This window comes from Lathyrus oleraceus, chromosome 5 (assembly GCF_024323335.1).
Source record: "Lathyrus oleraceus cultivar Zhongwan6 chromosome 5, CAAS_Psat_ZW6_1.0, whole genome shotgun sequence".
NCBI lineage: Eukaryota > Viridiplantae > Streptophyta > Magnoliopsida > Fabales > Fabaceae > Lathyrus > Lathyrus oleraceus.
The window spans coordinates 196,017,115-196,030,010 of record NC_066583.1 but is presented as its reverse complement, the minus strand read 5'-3'; positions in this window follow the sequence as shown (position 1 = coordinate 196,030,010).

Genomic DNA, 12,896 nt, shown 5'->3' with positions numbered 1-12,896 from the left:
AGATTTATTTACAAGTTTGATTTAAGAAAAAGAAGTTCAAAAATTCAATGGCCTAAGGCCAAAGTTTCTACTTGAAATAAGGTCAAAGTTTGAAATCACAAGCAAAGAAAGTTTTTGAAAAAGGGGGATACATTTTGAAATTTAAGAAGTGAGAGGAGATGAAGAGGTTATCCTAAGCATAAAATTAAAAGTTAAGAGTTGAAAAGATCTGATCAGTGGGATGCAATCCAACAGACAAGAATGTCATATAGAAAACCAATTTTCTCTTTGGACTTTGAATCAACAATAATCAACAAGAAAATAACAATATCATACATCAAGAAGATCAAGGCATAAAATAAATATAGCCATATCCAAGCAAGCAAATCCCATAGCTAGCAGTCTTCTATGTCTTCTCATGTATCAGATGAAATATTCCTTGATTAACTCAGAAGAAAGCATCAGACACAAGGTCAAAATAACAATTAGCACCAAGACAGAGCAATAGATGAATACAGGGTCCCAAGGCTGGCATCAGATGAAGGCTCAGTTCACAATCACTTGGTTTCTAAATGTTGGCATTGGCCAAGTCCTTTTTGCACAGGGAATGTTGCCTAATCCTAAGTCCAAAAGTTCAAATCAAGATCAAAAGTCCACCAAATATTTTTTAGGGTTTTTTTTGTTTATTGAGTGTTTTAAGGTCCTAAGACCACAATCAAAATCAAAATGTACAAACAAATATATACAATCACAAGATATGGCTCAAATGAGCAAAGTAAAAATGACATAAACATAAACAAGTTAAATGAAATGTAAATAGCAATGAATGATAAATGACTGAAAATTAAATTGCATAAAGTAAATAACTTGAAAGTAAAACAATATTAATAAGAGTTAGTCAAATGTTAGTTAAGTGTTAGTGGTGTTTTGCTTTTTAATTGATTAAGTCATTCTTTGGAGAACACTCAACCATCCATTCACAAGCATGGATCCTTAAACCAAGACATCTTCCATAGGAAGGAAAAAAGGTCAAGTTTCCACATAATACCGTGAAGGATGAGAGACTTACAATCTCACTTACTAGAATGTTATGCCTTTAGGGTCAAATTTAGCTCTATGTTAAGCAATCGTAATTGGACTTATGTAGAAGTCACAACTATCTGAGATCGGGCAATAAAAACTTAGGTGTTAATGCATGTTAGGGATTTGGTATAATGAACCAAACTCCTAAAACATACCACACACTAAAAGAAAAGATCAAGAGGGATGAACCTATCTCATCCCTACTTGTATTGGTTCACCTGACACAAGGTCATTGATGAACCAATTAGCCTTAGGATATTTGAGATTTCATTGGTCAATGAAAGGAATGAGAAAGAATAGGGATGGAAATGAAGGGGGATGGGAATGAGAGAAACACAAATTGTTCATGGGAGGAATTTTATCAAATTAAAATCATTCATTCATTTTGGGATATGAAATGTACATTTCATCAATCCCCTAAATCCAATGATTTTAATCCAACAAAAGTCAAATCAACCTTGACCAAGGCCCAAACAAATAGTCAAACATCACAAGACCATAAAAATGGCTCAACATAATTTTTACACATTTAATCAATTAAAAAATCAATTTAAAAATGCATTAAAATACAATTTAATTTGGTCAAAACCTAAAATCTCTTCAAAACACCAAATAAATGGCCAAGAGATTTATTCTAGGTCAAACAAGGTCAAAGGACCTTAGACAAAAAATTTCATGATTTTTGAAAAGTCAGAAGTATTTTTAAACAATTAGAAATATACACAAAAACATTTAATTCATGAAAAATATCAAAATTAATCAAAAAAATAGTTTTAAAAGAATGAAAGATAAAAATATTTAAAGATTTTTGGTGAAAATCCCATATTTTTTGGATTAAAAATGAAATTAATATGAATTAAACAAAATAAAAGGATTAAACATAAAATCAGAAAATAAAAAGAAATTCAAAAAATCGAGGGCCATCAAATCTCCCTCATTAATTGAGGTGACAGATCTGATGGCCACATGTTAAGGTGTATGATGCGCTCAAGTCAACCGCGTGGCATAAGTGATAATCACAATGAATTATTAGGATTAAAACGTGGAAGGAAGATCTGATGGATAGGAGTAAGCCACCACGCCACCAGAGCCCTAGCTCCGGTTGTCTTATTCGGTGGACCTCATCGGACTGGTCCACCACCAACCACCATGGAAATGAAAAACAAGGACATGGATTTAAAGAAAAAAATGCTCAGGAGCTCGAATCTGGCCTCAATTTTCTCCAATTTCAAGTATATCAAGAGATACGGGGATTTAAATTTTGAGGATCATGAATTGAGTTACTTCGATTTGACTTCAAAGCAACTCAATCTTGTTGCCTACATTGGTAGGACTTCAGCCAACCAAAAATAAATCAAAATAATTAAGAAATGAGGGGAAATCGAAGAAGAGAAGTTTCTGAAATTTCACCTTCGAGTAGCTTCAATTCAGCTTGATCTTGATCTGGATTTGCTTGATTCTTCCTCCTCTTGCTTGCAGTAATCAATTGAGATGAAAAAGGCAATGAATCCTTGGAGTTTGAACTTCAAAACAGAAGGTGAAATTCAAACTCGATTTCAAAGGAATCTTCAAGGAATTCTATGGTGTGAGGTCCTGAGTTCTCTTGGCAAAGCTTGGGCAAGGTGTGTGTGTCATTTCTGAGGCCATGAGCTTGTTTAAATAGGCAAGGGAATTGATTTTTGCACCACTTAAAAATTTGCTAAAATTGGAAACTATAGTGCATGTATGCATGGGGAATGATTTGGGCCTAAGTAATAATGTAATACAACTTCAATTCATGCACAAAGAGTACTGAGGTTATCACATGGAAGCATGCAAAGAGGAATGATCATTTGAATCCAAAACTTGCCAAAACAAATCCCATGAAGGAGCCATGTGCAAGTTGTAACACCCCGATAAAATAAGATAATTATTTAAATTGAGTTAATAATATATTTATTAATTTAATTAAATAATTGGAATTTTTATTATTATTGGAATAATAATTATTGGAATATTATTGGGATTATTATTATTGGATTATTTTGTTATTATTGGAATAAAAGTAGAAATCAGTAAAAAGGTTCCATTTGGTAAAAAGAGTTATTTTCACGTGAAAAGGAAAAAGGGGCAGAAAAGTGGAAAAAGGGCAAAAGAGAACCAGAGAACAAGGGTTGAAGAGAGGAAGAGCTTGAAGTTGCAGGATTTGCCGGATTAATTCAGGTAAGGGGGGTTTATCATCGTTTAATGGGTATTATGGGATAATATGTAATGGGTAGTGATAAACCATTGATTTACCTCTGAATTGAATGATGCATGATGAAATTGTGAACCTTTGGATGAACGAAATTGGGTTATAAATGGAGGAAATTCGTAGGAATTAGATGTAATAATGTTAGATTTTGTGAAATCGAATAGGGTATGAATTGTGTTAGAGGATATGAACGAATAATGTGTAAAAATTGGACTGTGGAAGGTTGAATTGGATAGATCTCGTAGCAGAGAAAGCCATAGCAGATTTGGAAATCTGGTTTCTGGTCATACGCGTATGGCACTAGGCAATACGCGTATGAGATGGCATGGTACGCGTATGGCACTAGGCAATACGCGTATGGATGAGGAAGATGATGTTTTGAACGTAGTTTGGTCTCTGTTGGTACGCGTATGGGAAGTGGTACGCGTAGCATACGCGTATGAGATGGTGTTACGCGTATGGGATTTGGCTGAGGAATGGGCCATACGCGTATGGGGTTAGGCAATACGCGTATGGACAGGATTGTGATTTTCCTGAGCTGTTGTTGTGCAGTTTTAACTGTTCAGCTGAGTAACGTAATGCAGATGATGTATGATATGTTAGGGGTCATTTCCCGTTGTTTTGAGTAGTATAGGTATTAGTAGAGTGTGCTAATACTGTGGTTGTTATTTGGCATGATATGATATGCTTATGTGATAAAATACTACAGATGTGTGATAGTATGCGTGATGCTGTGAATGTATCAGTTATGTGTGCATTGGTGAATAGACTGTTTTATGGCTTAGAGTGTGAGCATATATCTATTCTTGAATTGTTGTTGATGATGTAGCATTGCTAGGTGATTAGCATGCATGTTATGGCCTTTATGGTGGTAGCTAATTCCCATGGTGAGGAATTAGTGATGAGTTAGTGTGAATTGTTGTTGATGTTTGCATGCTAGGTGATTTAGCGTGCATAGCATGGCCCTTGGGGTGGTAGCTAATTCCCATGGTGAGGAATTAGTGATGTGAGTCACTAGGTCTCAAATGAGTGGGACTAGTGAGCTTGGTAGCCGTACCTGGATTTGGTCGGTGAAGTTGAACTATATGTTCACGAATAGTCGGTACCGCATGCATGGAGTCTCATTGCATTTGTATTGTATGGCGTATAATATGAATGGATGTATTCCAATATTATACGTGTGTTTTGTGGTTGAGTTGAGTATGATTTTAGTTGATGTTGCCGCTGCTGAATGTATGATCTGATTAGGGTGATGAATGTGTGAAATTACTTGGCATTACATGTTAATTTATAATGCTTATTATATCGATTGAGAAACTCACCCTTACAACTATTTTTCAGGTAACGAGCAGTGATTGAGTAGAAGCTAGTGCTTGGAGTCTAGTGTAGTCTCCTTAGTGGGTCGTGCTCTGATAGATGTAACATCGGGATGGGATGTTTTACCTTATTGAATAATTTTACATGCAACATGTTACATGTTTTACATGATTGATGAGATTTATATCCGCTGCGTTTTATGCAAAAATGCTTATGTTTTGAATTAACAAAAGAGCATGACAGTTATATTGTTGAATGGTGTGAAATATTGTGTGACACCCTTAATTGCATATTTACTCTGATTGAGATATTTATTATTTTAATTAAATATTTGGGGGTATTTTAGAAGGGTGTTACATTAGTGGTATCAGAGCATAGTCGGTCGAGTCAAGTCGTAATTATTCTGTTTCCCCTGTACGGGATAGGCGTTGTGTAACCCTATCAGTACTTATTGTTTTAGCTTGTTGGGTTTTCAGAATAGAGATGGCTGGAAGAGGTAGAGATGATGCTGCAATTGCCGAGGCTCTGGGTATGCTAGCTGGAGTACTTGGGGGAAATCCGAATGTTGTGGGAATGGGAGCTGCTCGTCAACTGAGTGAGTTCCAGAAGAACAATCCTCCAATGTTTAAGGGAGCATACGATCCAGATGGTGCTCAGAAGTGGTTGAAGGAAATCGAGAGGATCTTCCGAGTGACTGAGTGTGCCGATAACCAGAAGGTCAGGTTCGGTACGCATATGCTGTCAGAAGAAGCAGATGACTGGTGGGTTGCTACCCGTACTGAGTTGGAATCTGCTGGGAATGCTGAGATCACTTGGGCTGTATTCAGAGAGAGATTTCTGAGGAAGTACTTTCCAGAGGATGTCAGAGGAAAGAAAGAGATAGAATTCTTGGAATTGAAACAGGGTAACAGGTCTGTTACTGAGTATGCTGCTAAGTTCACAGAGCTGTCAAAGTATTATACTCCCTATAACGAGGCTACTGGGGAATTTTCAAAATGTGTGAAGTTTGAGAACGGGTTGCATCCCGAGATTAAGCAGGCTATTGGGTATCAGCGGATTAGAGTGTTTTCTGATTTGGTTGACTGTTGCAGGATTTTTGAACAGGATTCCAAGGCTAGAGCAGAGAGCTATCAGCAAAGGGTTAATAGGAAAGGCAAGAATCAGAATGATCGTGGGAAACCGTATGCAGCTGGCAAAGGTTTCCAGAGACAGAGTGGGATCAAGAGGCCTAGTGGGGGAGACTCCAGTGCCCCTGCTAAGTGTTACAGATGTGGTCAGGCTGGACATCGTTTCCATGAGTGTACCAGTGCTGAGAAGAAGTGTTTCAAGTGTGGAAAAGGTGGTCACTTGGCTGCAGAGTGCCGGTTGAAGACTATGACTTGTTTCAACTGTGGAGAAGTGGGTCATATCAGTCCACAGTGTCCTAAGCCGAAGAAGGAGAACCAGTCGGGAGGCAAGGTCTTTGCTTTATCGGGTTCTAAGACTTCTGCAGATGATCGTTTGATCTGAGGTACGTGTTATATTAATGGCTTTCCTCTTGTAGCTATTATTGACACAGGTGCGACTCATTGCTTTATATCTTTGGATTGTGCTGTGAAACTTAAGTTAGAAATATCTGAGATGCTTGGAAGTATGGTGATTGATACTCCTGCGAAGGGTTCAGTGACTACTACTTCAGTTTGTTTAAATTGCCCTTTGAGTATTTTTGGTAGAGACTTTGGGATGGACCTAGTGTGTCTTCCACTAGTGCAGATCGATGTTATCTTGGGTATGAACTGGTTGGTGTTTAACCGAGTTTCTATCAACTGTTTTGATAAGACTGTGATCTTTCCTGAGATTGAGGAAGGAAAGAGTTTGTTTCTATCAGCAAGGCAGGTGAATGAGGCAGTAGCAGATGGGGCAGAGTTGTTTATGCTGTTAGCGACTTTGGAGGCTAAAGATAAACTGGTGATTTGCGATCTAGCTGTGGTGTGTGATTTTCCTGATGTGTTTCCTGAAGAAGTGAATGAATTACCACCAGAGCGTGAAGTTGAGTTCTCGATTGATTTGGTACCTGGTACTAGGCCGATATCGATGGCTCCGTACCGTATGTCTGCTGTTGAGTTAACTGAATTGAAGAGTCAGTTAGAAGATCTGTTGGATAAGAAATTTATTCGTCCGAGTGTGTCACCGTGGGGTGCACCAGTGTTATTGGTTAAGAAGAAAGAAGGTACTATGAGGTTGTGTGTGGACTACAGGCAACTGAATAAAGTGACGATCAAGAATCGGTATCCTTTGCCGAGGATTGATGATTTGATGGATCAGTTGGTTGGTGCGAGTGTGTTCAGCAAAATAGATTTGAGATCTGGGTACCATCAGATACGTGTGAAAGCTGAGGATATTCAGAAGACTGCTTTCAGAACAAGGTATGGACATTATGAGTATTCTGTAATGCCTTTTGGTGTGACTAATGCGCTTGGAGTATTTATGGAGTATATGAATAGGATTTTCCATCCGTACCTAGACAAGTTTGTTGTGGTGTTTATTGATGACATTTTGGTGTATTCGAAATCTGAAGAAGAGCATGCTGAGCATTTGAGAGTGGTGTTAGGAGTTCTACGAGAAAAGAAGTTATTTGCTAAACTATCCAAGTGTGAATTTTGGTTAGAAGAGGTTAGTTTTCTTGGACATGTGATTTCCAGAGGTGGTGTTGCTGTTGATCCTTCTAAGATAGAAGCGGTATCTAAGTGGGAAGCTCCGAAGTCGGTTTCTGAGATAAGAAGTTTTCTTGGACTTGCAGGTTATTATAGGAAGTTCATTGAAGGATTTTCTAAGTTGGTGTTACCGTTGACGATGTTGACTAGAAAGGGGCAAGCGTTTGTTTGGGACTCGAAATGTGAAGAAGGTTTCCAAGAGTTAAAGAGAAGGTTAACTACTGCTCCTATTTTGATATTACCAAGTCCGTCAGAACTATTTGAGGTTTTCTGTGATGCTTCATTGTTGGGTTTGGGTGGTGTGTTGATGCAGAATAAGCAGGTTATAGCTTATGCTTCGAGACAACTGAGGGTTCATGAGAGGAACTATCCGACGCACGATTTAGAGTTGGCAGCCGTGGTATTTGTTCTGAAGTTATGGAGACATTACTTGTACGGGTCAAGATTTGAGGTTTTCAGCGACCATAAGAGTTTAAAGTATTTGTTTGATCAGAAAGAGCTGAATATGAGATAGAGGAGATGGTTAGAGTTTTTGAAGGATTATGACTTTGGTTTGAATTACCATCCGGGTAAAGCAAACGTAGTGGCTGATGCATTGAGTCGGAAATCATTGCATATGTCTATGTTAATGGTTAAGGAATTGGATTTAATTGAGCAGTTTAGAGACTTGAGTTTGGTGTGTGAGAGTACCCACAATAGTGTTAAGTTGGGAATGTTGAAGTTAACGAGTGGTATTCTGAATGAGATTAGAGAGAGTCAGAAATCCGATGTGCTTTTGGTTGATAAGTTGACTTTAGTGAATCAAGGTCAAGGTGGTGAATTCAGAGTTGATGAGAATGGTGTTTTGAAATTTGGTAATCGGGTGTGTATTCCGGATGTTACCGAACTGAAGAAGAGTATTCTTGAGGAAGGACATCGTAGTGGCCTGAGTATTCATCCTGGGGCTACGAAGATGTATCATGATTTGAAAAAGTTATTTTGGTGGCCGGGAATGAAAAGAGAAATTGCGAGTTTTGTTTATTCTTGTTTGACTTGTCAGAAGTCAAAGATTGAGCATCAGAAGCCGTCTGGGCTAATGCAACCGTTGGCTATTCCAGAGTGGAAGTGGGATAGTATCAGTATGGATTTTGTTTCTGGGTTACCAAGGACAAATAAGAATTTTGAAGCCATTTGGGTGATTGTTGATAGATTGACGAAATCGGCTCATTTCATTCCGATCAGAATGGATTATCCGTTAGAGAGATTAGCTGAGTTGTATATTGAGAAGATTGTAAGTTTGCATGGTATTCCGTCGAGTATTGTTTCGGATAGAGATCCTAGATTTACATTGAAATTCTGGGAAGGTTTGCAGAGGGCTTTGGGAACTAAGCTGAGATTGAGTTCTGCATATCATCCGCAGACTGATGGTCAGACTGAGAGGACGATTCAGTCACTAGAGGATCTTTTGAGAGCTTGTGTTTTGGAAAAAGGAGGTACTTGGGATTGTTACTTACCTTTGATTGAGTTTACCTACAACAATAGTTTTCATTCGAGCATTGGTATGGCACCGTTTGAAGCTTTGTATGGTAGGAGATGTCGGACACCTTTATGTTGGTATGAATCCGGTGAGAGTGCTGTGGTTGGACCGGAGATTGTTCAACAAACTATGGAAAAGATTAAGATGATTCAGGAGAAGATGAGAATTGCTCAGAGTCGTCAGAAGAGTTATCACGACAAGAGGAGGAAGTCACTTGAGTTCCAAGAGGGAGATCATGTGTTTCTTCGTGTTACTCCGATAACTGGGGTTGGTCGAGCTTTGAAGTCGAGGAAGTTGACACCTCGATTTATTGGTCCTTATCAGATTTTGGAGAGGATAGGAGAGGTAGCCTATCGTATCGCTTTACCGTCGTCACTTGCAAATTTACATGAGGTTTTTCATGTGTCTCAGTTGAGGAGGTACATTCCTGATCCGTCGCATGTGGTCCAAGTAGATGATGTACAGGTGAGAGATAACCTGACTGTTGAAACATCACCTATGAGGATCGAGGATCGAGAGTTGAAGCAGTTGCGGGGTAAAGAGATTGCTTTGGTAAAGGTAGCTTGGGGCGGACCAGCAGGTGGCAATGTGACTTGGGAACTAGAGAGTCAGATGAAGGAGTCTTATCCAGAGTTATTCACTTGAGGCATGTTTTCGAGGACGAAAACTCTTTTAGTGGGGGAGAGTTGTAACACCCCGATAAAATAAGATAATTATTTAAATTGAGTTAATAATATATTTATTAATTTAATTAAATAATTGGAATTTTTATTATTATTGGAATAATAATTATTGGAATATTATTGGGATTATTATTATTGGATTATTTTGTTATTATTGGAATAAAAGTAGAAATCAGTAAAAAGGTTCCATTTGGTAAAAAGAGTTATTTTCACGTGAAAAGGAAAAAGGGGCAGAAAAGTGGAAAAAGGGCAAAAGAGAACCAGAGAACAAGGGTTGAAGAGAGGAAGAGCTTGAAGCTGCAGGATTTGCCGGATTAATTCAGGTAAGGGGGGTTTATCATCGTTTAATGGGTATTATGGGATAATATGTAATGGGTAGTGATAAACCATTGATTTACCTCTGAATTGAATGATGCATGATGAAATTGTGAACCTTTGGATGAACGAAATTGGGTTATAAATGGAGGAAATTCGTAGGAATTAGATGTAATAATGTTAGATTTTGTGAAATCGAATAGGGTATGAATTGTGTTAGAGGATATGAACGAATAATGTGTAAAAATTGGACTGTGGAAGGTTGAATTGGATAGATCTCGTAGCAGAGAAAGCCATAGCAGATCTGGAAATCTGGTTTCTGGTCATACGCGTATGGCACTAGGCAATACGCGTATGAGATGGCATGGTACGCGTATGGCACTAGGCAATACGCGTATGGATGAGGAAGATGATGTTTTGAACGTAGTTTGGTCTCTGTTGGTACGCGTATGGGAAGTGGTACGCGTAGCATACGCGTATGAGATGGTGTTACGCGTATGGGATTTGGCTGAGGAATGGGCCATACGCGTATGGGGTTAGGCAATACGCGTATGGGCAGGATTGTGATTTTCCTGAGCTGTTGTTGTGCAGTTTTAACTGTTCAGCTGAGTAACGTAATGCAGATGATGTATGATATGTTAGGGGTCATTTCCCGTTGTTTTGAGTAGTATAGGTATTAGTAGAGTGTGCTAATACTGTGGTTGTTATTTGGCATGATATGATATGCTTATGTGATAAAATACTGCTGATGTGTGATAGTATGCGTGATGCTGTGAATGTATCAGTTATGTGTGCATTGGTGAATAGACTGTTTTATGGCTTAGAGTGTGAGCATATATCTATTCTTGAATTATTGTTGATGATGTAGCATTGCTAGGTGATTAGCATGCATGTTGTGGCCTTTATGGTGGTAGCTAATTCCCATGGTGAGGAATTAGTGATGAGTTAGTGTGAATTGTTGTTGATGTTTGCATGCTAGGTGATTTAGCGTGCATAGCATGGCCCTTGGGGGTGGTAGCTAATTCCCATGGTGAGGAATTAGTGATGTGAGTCACTAGGTCTCAAATGAGTGGGACTAGTGAGCTTGGTAGCCGTACCTGGATTTGGTCGGTGAAGTTGAACTATATGTTCACGAATAGTCGGTACCGCATGCATGGAGTCTCATTGCATTTGTATTGTATGGCGTATAATATGAATGGATGTATTCCAATATTATACGTGTGTTTTGTGGTTGAGTTGAGTATGATTTTAGTTGATGTTGCCGCTGCTGAATGTATGATCTGATTAGGGTGATGAATGTGTGAAATTACTTGGCATTACATGTTAATTTATAATGCTTATTATATCGATTGAGAAACTCACCCTTACAACTATTTTTCAGGTAACGAGCAGTGATTGAGTAGAAGCTAGTGCTTGGAGTCTAGTGTAGTCTCCTTAGTGGGTCGTGCTCTGATAGATGTAACATCGGGATGGGATGTTTTACCTTATTGAATAATTTTACATGCAACATGTTACATGTTTTACATGATTGATGAGATTTATATCCGCTGCGTTTTATGCAAAAATGCTTATGTTTTGAATTAACAAAAGAGCATGACAATTATATTGTTGAATGGTGTGAAATATTGTGTGACACCCTTAATTGCATATTTACTCTGATTGAGATATTTATTATTTTAATTAAATATTTGGGGGTATTTTAGAAGGGTGTTACACAAGTCACTCAATTTTGGTTAAAATGAGGTATCTTGGACTTTTTGGAAAGGTGACGTTAAGGGGAACAACTTTCATGTTGAACACTTTTCTATTTGAAGCTTAGATCATGATGAATTTTGAGGTGGAAGTTTGGAAAATCGAACATATTTGAAAATTTTCTAAGTACTAAGTCAAATGTTCACTTCTTCCACTTTGAATAACTTTTGCTATAGACTTCAAATGGAAAAAGTTCCTTCATCAAAGTTGTATCTCTTTCAAACCTCTTCAACTTAGTCACAAATTTGACCTCATTTGTATTGGCATGAAGGCGTCATGTATTTTAGAAGTTGAGGAAAATCACTTGTTCAATGGTAATGGCCCAAAGTGACCTACAATGTTTCTTCTTAGAACATGCATTTTCAAGTTGAATTTGAACTTCTTCCAAAAATAAAATTTTAAAGGGACATCTATAATTTAATCATGGAATTTGAAGGGCTTTCATCTCATAAAAATTGAGCAAGTTATGGTCCTTGGAAGTTGACCTCCTAACTAGAGTTCAGACAAAATGACCTATAATCTTTCACCATAAAAAATGACTTTCCAAGAAAATATAGCTCTTAAATTAAACATGAAAGTTTTTTGGAATGTCATAAGGAGTAACATTGCTCTTGGAATCATTTTCATATGATAAAAAATGTAGGAGATAGGGTCTAGGGAACCCCAGTTTTGACTAGTTGACTTTCTCTGGTCAACCACCATGAACCATCTTGTAAACTTGACATTCTATTGATATTTGGGACTCATGGAGGATCATATATGTATACGATGATGTAATATGAAGTATCCCTTGAAATATTTGATCAAATGTTGAAGAAACTTGTTGAGGAAGTCACATAAGATACCTAGATAAATTAGGGCTTCCAAGGCAAACAAGCTTCAAACTCTTGATGAATTCTTGATCAAAATGATATGTGAATGTTGGAGAATTGCCATCCAAGGCGCAGCGGAATTTAAAATTTCTCCATTTAGTGATCCTTACGAATGGGCATGATCAGTGATAGAATCGTTACCTCTTGTGGCGATTCAAACCTTTGGTGCAGATTTCTGATAATGATCAAAACCTTTGATACAGATCCACGGGGCGATCACGAACGTTGAACGATGACAACGTCTCTACTCAGTCCACACGAACGGATTCCTTCAATCGCAGTGCTAGCTGTTATAAATGAAGGCTTTGAGTGAGAGAGAGATACGAAATTCCAACTCTTCAGTTGTGTTTTCTGTCTCAGTGAGAGTGGCAATGCTTCTACCCAAGGGGTTCTATTTATAGAACCACTTGTGTGGACTTCAAGCCAAAAAGCCCACTTAAGTGCATTTTGGCC